Here is a 15,852-nt window from a genome sequence, read left to right on the forward strand (position 1 = left end):
GTTAGTCAGGGCCATTCTTTTGTAGAGATTTTTGAAAGTCAGATTGCGTTGCGCTAACAAAATATTGTGTGTCAGTTTAAGCACAGTCGTGTAAAATTGTTGAAAGGGGATGTTTCAAATTAAGCTGCTCCCGCGCAAATATAGTGGAGTGGGCAATGAGTAGAATAGTTCGAGACAGTCGCTTGCTAACCGGCCTACAGATAACACCATGTTAGATAGCCCCGTAAAATTACTCTGAAAAATGAAGAAATAGTGAGTTAATTGCGGTTCGAATGGTTCGTGACTGAAGCGATTGGAGTTAGAAATATTTTAAAGAAAGTTTGTGTTTGTAAATTAAATGGTTTGAAAGTTAAGAGCTTGTGAACTTTCTGGTCATAGTACCAATTCCGCGTGGCATGTTTCGTGCTCTGTACGGAATAATTTGGCGAGCACTCCTTTCGAAGAATACCACTGAAACGAGCGAATGTTTAAGACGCGAATAGTTGTTGGTCTGTGACTGTTAGAACGTGAAAATTAGTCGGGTCGGACTTGCAAAAATTCTGGTTGCTTTTCGTTTGAAACTATGTTGTACAGATAGTGAACTTTGAATAATAGAGTATTACCATAAAAAATATAGACTTGTTAGCGATTTCATTTGTTTCCATACAAATAAAAAGTAGATTCAATCTAATTTTAAATGCTTTCCGCAAGTAGACTGCATCCTCCGAACGCCCGACTTCTTAAATACGAACTTTCAGGAACTGACTTTCAATCCGAGTTACGCGGTCTCTGTGTTGTAGGTATAAGGTAGTGGTTTCAACGACGCTGCTTTACGCTTCCTAGCACGTATCTGCTACTTCAGAGTGATGACACGTCAGAAAGAAGCATATCGAGGTAGGTGGACTTTCGATAAGTAGAAGAGAGAAAGCAGACGATCGACTCGCTGCAAGGACTCTTAAAACCTTCATTAGCTCTCCTGAACCGGAGCTATCCATCGTTATAACGAACTGATAATTTATGAAACTCGAGCAAAAAGAATGTTTTTATCGACTGGGAGCTATAATCGAGTACTCTGGGAGTAAAAGACTCATACATCTTTCACACGCTACGGGTATTGGTCTCTTACCGAAAGAAAGGAGAATAAATTGGTTCTTCCCCATTTCTTCCCAGTCTCTCAGATATAACTTATTTGTCGAACACCTAAGAACATAAAGGAGACGCTTCTCCTGATTAATGGTATTCTTGGCCGCAGCGAACACGGGATCCATTTGATTCCTTGTGAGAGTGGATGCAACTACATCATTCATTCCATTCGTACCGTTACCAACAGTCGTACAGAACACTAACGACAAATCGAGAACTTAACGGAATCATCGGTTTGTGAACACAGGCTCATACATAAACATACAATAAATAAAATTGTCCCACGTTTCTACATACTGGGATTCCTTTTGTAAAGAGTAATTGCAACTGTAAAATGCGAGGAAAACTTCGTCCGTGCCAGCGCCTATAATCGTTGCGGTGTGTGGAAGCGAGCTCTCTACGCAAATAAATACAGAGAAATTCGTGGAATAGTCTTCGTGGCTACGAGAGTAATGACGCCACCAGTTCAGATATTGACAAAATTTCTGGTAGCATCAAGTAATGATGACGTAGGCGGTAATTAAAGGCCACAACAATAGCAGCCACGACAACGAATACTACTCTGATTTAACGCGACTAGAAAAGTGGAAATATTTTGTGTAGTGGATTTGTATTATTTTGCTAGACTGTTTGTCCTTATCGGCAGTACCGTAATCCTAGTTTCACAAATCAATACCGGACAGAATAAAGTCACAACACACTACTATCACATGCTTGGCGTATTTCCCTGCTGTCGAGTTTAGACTATCCTTGAATATCTCTGCAACTGATGAGTAGCAAATGATAATGAAAGTCAATCTGTGTTTTCTAGTCCCAGCGAATTTCAATTTGCAAGACTCTGGAGATCATGACAGCTTTAGATCTGTATCGTGCAAAGCTCCCTGTATCACGTTTCAAGTATTTGTCATAACGACTCGAAAAGCGATAGTGGAAGCTCAACGACCTATTATATGCTATATTTAGTATTTTTTCCACTACCTGTGTCACAGTTATTTCTAATTTGCTTCCATATTACTTGTAAGACCTCTTCTAATAGGCAAAGAATGTGAAATGTAGAGTGCCTCATTGGATGCAAGAGAATGCCTGATGGCCCTAATCATTTCAACACAATCAAATCAGTAAACGCATAAAACAAAGATAAATGGTACTGTTTCGAAAATAACTGATCTACGTCGTAGAAAATAGTCTTCGACAGAAGGGTGGAGAAGTATTCTTGGCCTTGTATGTTCTGTCATTTACTAATGTGTGTCTCAGTGATGTGTCACACGATTCCAGATGCATGTCGATTACAGTGAAAGAGATATCCGTATGTATTTACAAGAGTCAGAATGATGATGATAGTTATTTCATGGCAGTTCCTGCAGCTACAAAAACATACGTTGACAATCAGTGGAGGTTAGTATTTTTCGGTTTCACCTCTGGGACTGCGAAAGAGTTGTTTACACGTAAGAGTGAGTTATTTGCCACTTGTCATTATTATTCGTCAGATATCGTACAATATTTAAAGTTCATAGTAACATTTTCCTAACATTAAACCCTTGACACCTTACAGTTTCGCTAGCTTCATTCTATCCACTAAATCAAATGTACTTAGAGATCATTACAATTTCCCTGTAGTTTTGAAAACATTTTAGTCTGGTTTCAATGTTGAGCGAAGCAATTTAAGGTGGTAAATTTAGTATGATTTAGTAATGGTGCACGCATGACTGTTACTGGCTTAAATGGCTTTTACATTCTACCACAACATCATTGAACATGAGGAAATTAAACTATTTTATGTCTGTTGATTTCATTCTGCTGTCCAGTCGTAGGGTTTAAACCCCTATTTTCATAAATCTTTTGCTCTGTTTAAAGTAATAATTGCAAATCTTAACACAGTCTAATCTCCGTACATTTACTTTCGTGGTCGATTTGAACTGTGGGGATGCATAACTACAGTCAACTACAGAGTACTATTTCGTTCTGTGGACCAGTGCACTTCCTCCCACTCCTATCACAACAGAATTGCCTTACGTATTATATTCTGGAAGAATTATACAAATTTTGCAGTAGACAGTATCGACTCTGTAACCAATAAACATAGTTCATATTTCAGTGACCCGCGTTGACAACTCAATACAGAATTTAAGCATGTCGCACCAAACAGTAGGGGAAATAATAAAGCACATGAATTTAGGTATATGTCATGAGCAAATACACTTTGGTATTGTGTGCAAGCGAAACTCACTATGTGACACTGTAGTACTTGAAAGATCGAATGTAAATAGAAAAAAAACCAGATATTATTGCTGAAATAATCCCCTTTTTCTATAATGATGTAGCAGCAAACATGCACGCTTACTGCTTCAGTTCTACGTATGTTTGACTTATCTGCTAAGAAATCTGCTGACATGTCTCCACTCATCTTTCCCAGCACTCCCACACCTTCCACAGCCCCCCCCCCCCCCCCCAACACACACACACACACACACACACACACACACATCACGTCTGAGGAAGTGACTAGGTCCACTTAAGAGTACTCAGGCCCCTTAAAGAACCCAAAGTAATTTAAAAGAGCTCACTTTTCTACTTTGCAAAAAGACGTCAGAGGATGGCGTTCTTCCCGTGATAAAATACGTCGTACAACGTGGAAATGTCCTACTTGCTGAAATAACTCATGGAAACGCGTAGTCTCTCCAAAGCTGCAAACAAATTTAAATGGTGAAGAATGTAGTGAAACACTTTCAAATCCGCCAAATACTCTAAACGAAGTGCCAAGCGAATACCTCGCTTTATATGACATGACGCCAGGCACTGACTTAAATTTTGGAACAGGTGATTATTTGCAACTGGAGCTTGTTATTTCTCTGACGGAATAATCATTCGGGATGGAAACTTTTCAAGCATTTACATAAATGTCTAGTGAGATTTGAATACTAGTTTTAGGACATTAAACCTAAAGAACACTTAACAATGACATTTTTCTACACGTCAGTTCAAAAGTGTAACAAACACTTCTACATTCAAACTACTCCTGATGCTTTAATTTCAATTAAGTGTGTGACCTGATCATAGTGATAACTGTTTCACAGGTATTGAGAACTTACACATTACCCGTAGTACTAATTCGTGCAGTAACTTACAGAAGCTACAGACCAAAGACCTTCAAGCAGCTAGTGTCTCTATTTCACTCCCTGCATGTCTTGTTTCCATGATGATGATGATGATGAGTCCCATACTTCTTTACAGAGCGTAGGGGAACGACGCGGGAATCCGCGCCGCCTTACTAGGCAAGGTCCTACTGGAGGTGGTTTGCCATTGCCTTCCTCCGACCGTAATGGGGATGAATGATGATGATGAAGACGACACAACACCCAGTCATCTCGAGGCAGGTAAAATCCCCGACCCCGCCGGGAATCGAACCCGGGACCCCGCTTTCGGGAAGCGAGAACGCTACCGGGAGACCACGAGCTGCGGACCTTGTTACCATAAAGACTATGAATTAAATAGCAGCGACTTACGCTGTGTAAATATGAAACTGGAGGAATGGAATAACTAGTCGTAGACCGTACGTGGAGTTGCCTGTAAATGTTGCGGGGCTTGGGTGTTTAAACTTTCATTACTGCACGCAAACCGTAACGCTACCAGGTGGTTAGTCTTGCACATTCTAAATGACCTAGCCGTAGTCAACGACTTTCACTTGTGTTAAGGGGGTCCGGAAAGGCTCAAAATCATGAAAAGTTCAATTTTTACTTTTTTGCGTTTTCTGCATCTGCAGACTATTACCTTTTAATAGATATATAATTTATTCAATTCCGAAGACTACAACTATTTTTAAATTTTTTTTGAAATGTGTTCTACATGGGCGAGACCCACAGTGGCGCTGTTAAACTGCTGTCAAATGGTGTTATTATTAACGTCCGTGTTCATCAGGTACATTTTAGTGATGTGAGATAAAGTATGTGTTGTGGCTAACCTGTGATGGTTCAATATATATCGCTGGTGTGATTGTCGATTGTTTCATGTTTATTTACTCTGTCGTTTTCTCGAAAATATTCGTAATTAATTCTGTTTCTTGAGTCTCTGTTTTGTTGAAGTATAATAATGAGTAAAAGTAAAGTTATTAGAAATCCTCTGAAGGCTTTTAAGAAAAGGAGAAATGTTGGAAAGCCAAAGGTATGTGTTATTACTGTAAACAATAAAGACGATAACCAACTGAGAGAACCTAACCTCTCAAGTACACCTGCCCATAGCAGACAAAGTGGGAAAGAAAATACTCCACAGAAGAAGCTTGGTTCAACGAGTGAAAACTATGATTGTTTTATGGGCGAATCGGATGTGAATGAAATATTTGATATGTCGGTTCTCAAAGGAATTGTTTCAAACTGTGTAAGATGTATTCATTGTAGTGAAGTTGGTCTGGAACTCTCCATAATAAAGCACGTAGTACTTGCTAGTGAAATACAACTGAAATGTGATAAGTGTTCATACATGACTACCTTTTGGAACAGTGTTGCAGTAACTGCAACTGAAGTAAATTGTAGCAAAATCTACGAACACAACAACGAGCGATGCTTGCTTTAGACAAGGAACGCCTTCGGGCTGCAGACATGACTGTAAAGAGTCTAGAAATACAAGCAAGAGTAAACAGGAGGAGGAACAAGAGGAAGCTGGAGGAGGAGTTTGCAGAGGATGAAGATAATCCATCCTATGGACCTGGAATGCACTTAAAAGTTAATCCAATTTTTGTCGCTCGATTGCCTAAACTTTTATTTTCTCATACTAATTACATGTTTTCTAAGGATCTTCCAAACATATTTGTTTCAAAGTTTCAGTAAATGTTACACAGTACCTTCTGCATAATTTAACACAGCCTTTTTCCAAAAAACTGTATATTTTTGAATATATAAATAAAAAATTGCAAAAAAATGTTGTGAATTTTCGTTACAATTGAAAAAAATTATCTTTAATAACTGAACTAAAATTTTGTAAAATCCCTGTGTTGAGTTGTAGCCCGTATTCCAATAAATAATCTGTAAGAAGTTCAACTTCCTACCTCAAATACTTTGTGAGGAAAGATGTAATTTATAAGCGTTATTTTAACATTGCAAGTATAGGGCGTTCCTGAGCCCCTTAAAACCAATCGTATGGCGTCCCATTTTGCTGAACTGTGATGAACCATGCACCACACTAACATTTCACGGCAACCCGAATAAAGCCCACAAGAGAAACCCACAGCACTCCATACACTATTAAATCTCATGACCTCAGTTGGTGTTTTCTGCACGTGTTTATAAAACATTAGGTTGAACCATAGTGAAAGATACCTTTGGCATGCAATGGTTTTTTTTCGAGATCTTCTAAAATATTTTTATCTATATGTTTGTGTTATTTATGTCAGTTCAGAAGGTGTCAACCTAACACGGAGACAGAAACATCAAAGCAAGCACACACAAAAATTAAATTACGTAATGTAGACAAAAGTAATTGAAAGGAAACTAGTTCGGGCGCTAGTACGCGGAAGTTATCATGGGTATCCAAAAGTGGATAGCGTCAAGAGCGTTAGGAGTGATGACTGAAATTCCGATTTTTGTCCATCTCATCCTGATATTCCCCTTCAGAGCGTAGGCGATTAGGAGCACGTTATGCATTCGACTTCTCACGGTACCAGGAGAGAGATTTTCTGATGAGTGAGGCCTATAATGATCGTCTACAACTTGTACTTTCTGTACTACCATTCTTTCTTTGGACACAGTTGTTTTCAAGGTGAAGATAGTTTTCTCGCAGTGTTTGCTTGACCATATTCTCTGGGTGGTTGGTACATAACTCATTTAATGGATAGTAGGTCTTAGTGACCAGGTTTTCTTCTTTCTACACTGGCAGTAATAGCTGCCAGAAGGCATACTTTAGTATATACTGTAGGCCTCAGGCATCTAGTAATCAATTTTGTTTTTCAGCTATACCGTCCGTCCACAATGTTTTGAAGTTAAGCGACTTCAGCGCTGTAGTTATGGTGACATCTTGAACAACTGGAAACGACAGATTTGCATTCGACCACTCAGATGTGAGCAGTCAGTGTTAGTCAAGTAATGTCCGCAGTTTTTGAAAATTTCTCGGGCATTCAGCCGGGTAGCGTCGCCCAAAAGGCGCAATATTTCGGCAAGCCGACTTCTTGCTCACCTTCAGGCGTTCTTGGTGTCTGATTGGTCTCTGATGGATGCCGACTTTATATAATCTCCACCCCTCTTCCGCAGCCTCCGTCTGGGCGCTTCCTAGCGGTCCGCGGCCGGTGGTGGGGGAAGGGCGGTACTGGGTGGTGGGGGAATCGGGGCACCCGCGACAGATCATGGGCCGCAGTCCTTCCGCTTCAACGGTCGCTTGCGGAACTCTGCCGTCGTGGCGACAATGCTTCTTATTTTTCTTCTTCAGGTGTCCTGACAGGAGCGCATTTCCCTGTAGACTGTCATTGTGTTTTAATCATACTGAAAGCTGGATCCCAGGCTTTGCTTAACTGGAAACCGCTGTCTTTATTTATTAGTTCACCATGCAGCCGGATGTCCACTGCCTCTTTGAGGAGACAATCCCAGAAGGTGTTCGATTGTTGTAACACCTTTGTACCATCGTAGTTCATGTCATGTCCAATTGAGATACAGTGCTCTGCCACGGCGGACTTGGTCGGCTGTGCGTTGTCTGCGTTTCGTTTATGTTCACTCCATCTCTCTTGTACCGTCCGGATGGTCTGGCCTATATACATTTTCCCGCACTGGCAACGGATGCTGTAAACTGCCAGTTTGGGAGTCCTAAGTCGTCCTTGACTGATCCTAATAATGTTTTCGTTTTGGATGGAGGGCGAAACACAAACTTGACATTATATTTTCTGAGTATTCTGCCGATCTTTGCCTATGTGTTCCCGACATATGGTATGATCTCTGTCGCAGCCGGTTTGTATTCGTCCTCGGAAGGCTGCAACCTCGGCTTCTTCGGTCTTAAGGCGCGTTTTATCTACCGGTTGTGCGGCACAAAGCCTGCAAGGGCTGCAATTCAGCTGCTAGGCTGTCACAGTCCGAGATTTCGCGTGCTCTGTGCACCAGTGTGCTTAGAACACCCTCTCGCCGTGAAGGAGCATGACAGCTGGAGGCATGCAGCTACAAATCTGTATGTGTCGGCTTACGGTAGACGCTGTGTCCTAGTGTGCCATCTGGTCTTCGCCTGACGAGCACATCCAGAAATGGAAGCTGGTTGTTTTCTTCCACCTCCATCGTGAACTTGATATTTTGGTGCAGCGAGTTCAGATGCTGCAGAAAGTCTTGGAGGCGTTGTCGTCCGTGCGGCCAGATTATGAATGTATCTTCGACATATCGAAAAAAGCAAGAAGGCTTGTAGGCTGCCGACTCGAGAGTTTCTTCTTCAGAAGCCTCCATAAACATATTGGCCATTATTGGTGATAGCGGACAGCCCATCGCTACTCCATCTGTTTGTTCGTAGTAGTTCCCATCGAACAGAAAGTACGTTGACGTAAGTACGACTTCGAAAACTTTCGTTAATGTTGGTCCGAATTTTTTCCTATGAGTCTTAGGGAGTCTCTTCTAGGTACCCTAGTAAAGATGGATACCACGTCAAAGCTCACCATGAGCTCTTCCTCGCCCAATCGGAAGTTCTGGAGCTGCTGGACGAAATGAGCGGAGTTTCTGATGTGGTGCTGACATTTGTCCACAAAGGGACTGAGCATCTACTTCAGATGTTTTGCTAATTCATATGTTGGTGCTCCAACGTTGCTTACAATAGGGCGGAGAGGCAATGTATCTTCATGGACTTTAGGTAGTCCGTAAGGTGTAGGAAGTTCAGCTGCTCGTCGGCCGGGGTGGCCGAGCGGTTCTAGGCGCTAGAGTCTGGAACCACGAGACCGCTACGGTCGCAGGTTCGAATCCTGCCTCGGTCATGGATGTGTGTGATGTCATTAGGTTAGTTAGGTTTAAGTAGTTCGAAGTTCTAGGGGACTGATGACCTTAGAAGTTAAGTCCCATAGACCTCAGAGCCATTTTGCAGCTGCTTGTGGACGAAGTTTGACAACATATTTATGTCTCAGATCGCAATGCAACATCTCAAAGTCAAGTGTTCGTGACACCCACCTGAATGTTTTGAAGGAGAGAGGGGTGTATGCAAAGTTTGTCCCGCAATTCTTGACTCCCGAACAAAACAAACGACGAGTCGATTCCTGCCACGGTTTGATTGTTGAAATTAAATATGCTGACCGTCCTTTTCAGTAAAAAATGTCAACAGGTGTCGTAACTTAGTATTATCAATACACCCTGCTGCAAAACGATAATGTGCACGAGGGGTCAAACCTTTGGCGACACACCTGGCATTCAAGTTGTGAGCGTGGGGTTGATCTGAGATTCTGTTATTCTGCGCAACCTTTACCCTGTGGCTCCTGCAAGATGCAATTTCCACCCCCACACTACTACAGAAGTCAGACAGACGCTCCTAATGTTCTAAAGAGAAATGTCTGAAAAACTTTCAGCAATAAATATCTTCTGGAGTCGTCCGCTGTATGGAAATGACACAAAAATTCACAAAATTTCTTACGTAACTAGTGGGATACTTGCATACTGGAATAGTGCTAGTTAGTGTAACAACAACATGAAACTAACGAAAGTTATTATTAATTTTGCAAAAATTCTGATAAATCCCAATAGCAGTTTTAGCTGTGAATTGAACAAGTTATATCCTGGTTCTTTTTGGAATGTGAAGTTACCCCTCAAGGATAAGATTCGCTAATGAAATTGCTATACAAAGTTTAACATTGTTATTGACTTGGCAGAATGGCCAAGAGGCGCACCTACTCAACTTGAATAATTATCATTTAGAATTTTACTAGGTACAGTCAAGGCTGTCGCATGTGAAATGCAGTCAAGTGTACTGTTGTGGAGGAAATATGGGGCTCGCATTAGCTGTAGCGCACAATACCATAAGCTGCGATGACTGTTGTCTGCGCCGCTCGCTGCTGACAATTAAGATAACTCTCGTTCTATCTGGTTTGACCTTCGCCAATCAAACTCTCCCTACACCTTGATGAAGTCAAGAATTCCTATCCGCCCTTAGTCTAACTATTGGCGTCGTATAACGGTCAGATAACCAGTCCACCGCGATGCCACTCAAAAATTCGCTCGCAGGCGTTTAACTATAACTCTGTCCGTTCACACCGCACAATAAGTATGTCAGCCAACACAGTGAACAACACTTAATCGCAAGGACTCAATATAGAGAGTCGCACTTCGATTTGCTCACGAAAGAGATGCTCTCCCAGTGAAGTACTGAGGAGAGACTTGTTCCTCGCTCCAAGAGCGACAGCGGGACGGCACCTCTCCATGCCAGACGTGAAGGGGTATATCATTCGGTCTCTTCCAATACTCCTTCAGCTCAAGGCGTCAGAAATATTGTCTGCCAATCAGCATTGCTGTTCTAAAACGGGGAATGATGTTTCGTTTAAGGTGACCAATCTTGAAATCTGTTGTATCGGCGTTGGGCGGTTGCTGTCTCCCTGTGAAAACCTCTGAAACTTCGTGCTATGTGTAAAGAATGCGTAGGCTGGCCGGTCCCACACAATGTAGCGGAGTTTGCTTTGAAGCCAAACATGGGGTTGTTCCTCCTTTCACTCGGGCGAACGATGTCCGCTCCACGGGCGGCCACCGACTGACATAGATGGGTTGGGCATGGCCTCCTGGTTGACTCAATGCCCAGGCGTATCAAGGCCGTTATTACGTCCAGAGTTGGTTGTTCTGGGTACTGATTTCTCAGGATCTATGCACCCAAATTGCGTGAAAATGTAATCACAGCCGGCCGGTGTGGCCCTTGCGGTTCTAGGCGCTTCAGTCTGGAATCGCGTGACCGCTACGGTCGCAGGTTCGAATCCTGCCTCGGGCTTGGATGTGTGTGATGTTCTTAGGTTAGTTAGGTTTAAGTAGTTCTAAGTTCTAGGGGACTGATGACCACAGATGTTAAGTCCCATAGTGTTCAGAGCCATTGAAATCACATGTCAGTTCTAGTATAATATATGTGTCCAATGAATACCCGTTTATCATCTGTATTTCTTCTTGGTGTAGCAATTTTAATGGCAAGTAGTGTATTAGGATATTCCATCACTCGGAAGTCCACATCTTAACGCCTTTCCAAAGTCGCACACTTGGCTCTAAGAGTGCGTCTCCGTGGCATGGTTCCATGCTTCCTACACACTTTTGCACAACATTGAGCCTTCTGGTTGTGAGCATTCCCTATTAAAGGATGGACACAGATGGTGCTGGGGTATCTGTGCCATTACGCTATCTGTTGGCGGACGACGGTTTAACCATTATCAGTTCATCGACTATTCCAGAGGTGCATATGCCGTCATCGAAATGATATCGACGTCGTCTTTCCAGTTACATTAATTTTTTCCAGCAGTGTATGACAGGAGAGCAAACCGAAAAGAAGTAAGTTTATAAGTGCGTAGAACTAAGTTTCTCAGTGCGTAGAATATCAGCAGGTTGGGCTTCGAAGTTAGCAGTGGCAAATCTGCAGTCTGCGGCCGCTTTGACTTCGTATCTCAGAAATCAGAAGCTGTTTCCAATTTACATGGCGCGTGCTTGCACTGTCGGTGGACGTTGTAACCAGTCCATTGGCTGCCAACATTGTTGATTGGGTGTCCTACGTTGCCACGGCATTATCGGCAGTTGCGGATACCCAAACCGGTGTACCTCTATCATGCCCATCGACTCTTAGAACTCTGGTATGGTACACGTTGTTACCGTTTTAAATAATGGCTCTGAGCACTATGGGACTCAACTTCTGAGGTCATTAGTCCCCGAGAACTTAGAACTAGTTAAACATAACTAACCTAAGAACATCACAAACAGCCATGCCCGAGGCAGGATTCGAACCTGCGACCGTAGCGGTCTTGCGATTCCAGACTGCAGCGCCTTTAACCGCACGGCCACTTCGGCCGGCTTTAAATAATGGTTACCTTCGTGTATTTCTTTACTATTATCTTCATGATTTCAAAAAAAGCTACTATAGTTAATGTAATATAACGTTTTCTCTATATCTACAAATGTTATAAACGTAGGATTTCCTTTCATCAGCTTATTCGCTTAGTCATTGGTACCCAAACTAGTCTTCCTCTTAGTTGGCTTCTATCAGTTATTCAATTCTTCTGTAAATATCATCAAACTAAAGGGTCAGTAGTATTCCCATCTGGAAGCATCTGCCTTTTTTCGGCATGGAACTACTACATACTTCTTAAAGCCTCAGGGTAGTACAACTGTCTTCCATACAAGGTAGACTACACTGATGGAAAAAATGGTAACACCAAAAAGTAATTAATTTAGATTGATGAAATTTCGGGAATATATTTGTCTACAAGGCATATTTAAATGATTAATATTGCAAGATTGTACGTTAATGTAAGCGCGAGGTAAGCATTACAAATCTGAAATGCTGGTACAATGATAAAAGGTGTATCCACCAAAGGATGAATGCAAACATCCAAAAATGCACGCATTGTGTTGTACAGGTATCGGACGTCAGTTATAGGATGGCGCTACATGCCTGGTGCACCTGGTCGGTCATTACAGGGTTGGCTAAGGGTCTCCGGAAAGGCTCAAAATCATGAAAAGTTCAATTTTTACTTTTTTGCGTTTTCTGCATCTGCAGACTATTACCTTTTAATAGATATATAATTTATTCAATTCCGAAGACTACAATTATTTTTAAATTTTTTTTGAAATGTGTTCTACATGGGCGCGACCCACTGTGGCGCTGCTAAACTGCTGTCAAATGGTGTTATTATTAACGTCCGTGTTGATCAGGTACATTTTAGTGATGTGAGATAAAGTATGTGTTGTGGCTAACCTGTGATGGTTCAATATATATCGCTGGTGTGATTGTCGATTATTTCATGTTTATTTACTCTGTCGTTATCTCGAAAATATTCGTAATTAATTCTGTTTCTTGAGTCTCTGTTTTGTTGAAGTGTAATAATGAGTAAAAGTAAAGTTATTAGAAATCCTCTGAAGGCATTTAAGAAAAGGAGAAATGTTGGAAAGCCAAAGGTATGTGTTATTACTGTAAACAATAAAGACGATAACCAAGTGAGTGAACCTAACCTCTCAAGTACACCTGCCCATAGCAGTCAAAGTGGGAAAGAAAATACTTCACAGAAGAAGCTTGGTTCAATGAGTGAAAACTATGAATGTTTTATGGGCGAATCGGATGTGAATGAGATATTTGATATGTCGGTTCTCAAAGGAATTTTTTCAAACTGTGTAAGATGTATTCATTGTAGTGAAGTTGGTCTGGAACTCTCCGTAATAAAGCACGTAGGACTTGCTAGTGAAATACAACTGAAATGTGATAAGTGTTCATACATGACCACCTTTTGGAACAGTGTTGCAGTAACTGCAACTGAAGAAAATGGTAGCAAAATCTACGAACACAACAACGAGCGATGCTTGCTTTAGACAAGGAACGCCTTCGGGCTGCAGACAGGGCTGTAAAGAATCTAGAAATACAAGCAAGAGTAAACAGGAGGGGGAACAAGAGGAAGCTGGAGGAGGAGTTTGCAGAGGATGAAGGTAATCCATCCTATGGACCTGGAATGCACTAAAAAATTAATCCAATCTTTGTCGCTCGATTCCCAAAACTTTTATTTTCTTATACTAATTACATGTTTCCTAAGGATCTTCCAAACATATTTGTTTCAAACTTTCAGTAAATGTTACACAGTACCTTCTGCATAATTTAACACAGCGTTTTTCCAAAAAACTGTATATTTTTGAATATATCAATAAAAAATTGCAAAAAAATGTTGTGAATTTTCATTACAATTGAAAAAAAAAATCATCTTTAATATGTTGTTGTTGTTGTGGTCTTCAGTCCTGAGACTGGTTTGATGCAGCTCTCCATGCTACTCTATCCTGTGCAAGCTTTTTCATCTCCCAGTACCTACTGCAACCTACATCCTTCTGAATCTGTTTAGTGTATTCATCTCTTGGTCTCCCTCTACGATTTTTACCCTCCACGCTGCCCTCCAATACTAAATTGGTCATCCCTTGATGCCTCAGAACATGTCCTACCAACCGATCCCTTCTTCTGGTCAAGTTGTGCCACAAACTTCTCTTCTCCCCAATCCTATTCAATACTTCCTAATTAGTTATGTGATCTACCCATCTAATCTTCAGCATTCTTCTGTAGCACCACATTTCGAAAGCTTCTATTCTCTTCTTGTCCAAACTATGTATCGTCCATGTTTCACTTCCATACATGGCTACACTCCATACGAATACTTTCAGAAATGACTTCCTGACATTTAAATCAATACTGGATGTTAACAAATTTCTCTTCTTCAGAAACGTTTTCCTTGCCATTGCCAGCCTACATTTTATATCCTCTCTACTTCGACCATCATCAGTTATTTTGCTCCCCAAATAGCAAAACTCCTTTACTACTTTAAGTGCCTCATTTCCTAATCTAATTCCCTCAGCATCACCTGACTTAATTACACTACATTCCATTATCCTTGTTTTGCTTTTGTTGATGTTCATCTTATATCCTCCTTTCAAGACACTGTCCATTCCATTCAACTGCTCTTCCAAGTCCTTTGCTGTCTCTGACAGAATTACAATGTCATCGGCGAACCTCAAAGTTTTTATTTCTTCTCCATGAATTTTAATACCTACTCCGAATTTTTCATTTGTTTCCTTTACTGCTTGCTCAATATACAGATTGAACAACATCGGGGAGAGGCTACAACCCTGTCTTACTCCCTTCCCAACCACTGCTTCCCTTTCATGTCCCTCGACTCTTATAACTGCCATCTGGTTTCTGTACAAATTGTAAATAGCCTTTCGCTCCCTGTATTTTACCCCTGCCACCTTTAGAATTTGAAAGAGAGTATTCCAGTCAACATTGTCAAAAGCTTTCTCTAAGTCTACAAATGCTAGAAACGTAGGTTTGCCTTTCCTTAATCTTTCTTCTAAGATAAGTCGTAAGGTCAGTATTGCCTCACGTGTTCCAGTGTTTCTACGGAATCCAAACTGATCTTCCCCGAGGTTGGCTTCTACTAGTTTTTCCATTCGTCTGTAAAGAATTCGTGTTAGTATTTTGCAGCTGTGACTTATTAAGCTGATAGTTCGGTAATTTTCACATCTGTCAACACCTGCTTTCTTTGGGATTGGAATTATTATATTCTTCTTGAAGTCTGATGGTATTTCGCCTGTTTCATACATCTTGCTCACCAGATGGTAGAGTTTTGTCAGGACTGGCTCTCCCACGGCCGTCAGTAGTTCCAATGGAATATTGTCTACTCCGGGAGCCTTGTTTCGACTCAGGTCTTTCAGTGCTCTGTCAAACTCTTCACGCAGTATCATATCTCCCGTTTCATCTTCATCTACATCCTCTTCCATTTCCATAATATTGTCCTCAAGTACATCGCCCTTGTATAGACCCTCTATATACTCCTTCCACCTTTCTGCTTTCCCTTCTTTGCTTAGAACTGGGTTTCCATTTGAGCTCTTGATATTCATACAAGTCGTTCTCTTATCTCCAAAGGTCTCTTTAATTTTCCTGTAGGCGGTATCTATCTTACCCCTAGTGAGATAGGCCTCTACATCCTTACATTTGTCCTCTAGCCATCCCTGCTTAGCCATTTTGCACTTCCTGTCGATCTCATTTTTGAGACGTTTGTATTCCTTTTTGCCTGTTTCACTTACTGCA

Source organism: Schistocerca piceifrons, chromosome 5, assembly GCF_021461385.2.
Source record: "Schistocerca piceifrons isolate TAMUIC-IGC-003096 chromosome 5, iqSchPice1.1, whole genome shotgun sequence".
Lineage (NCBI taxonomy): Eukaryota > Metazoa > Arthropoda > Insecta > Orthoptera > Acrididae > Schistocerca > Schistocerca piceifrons.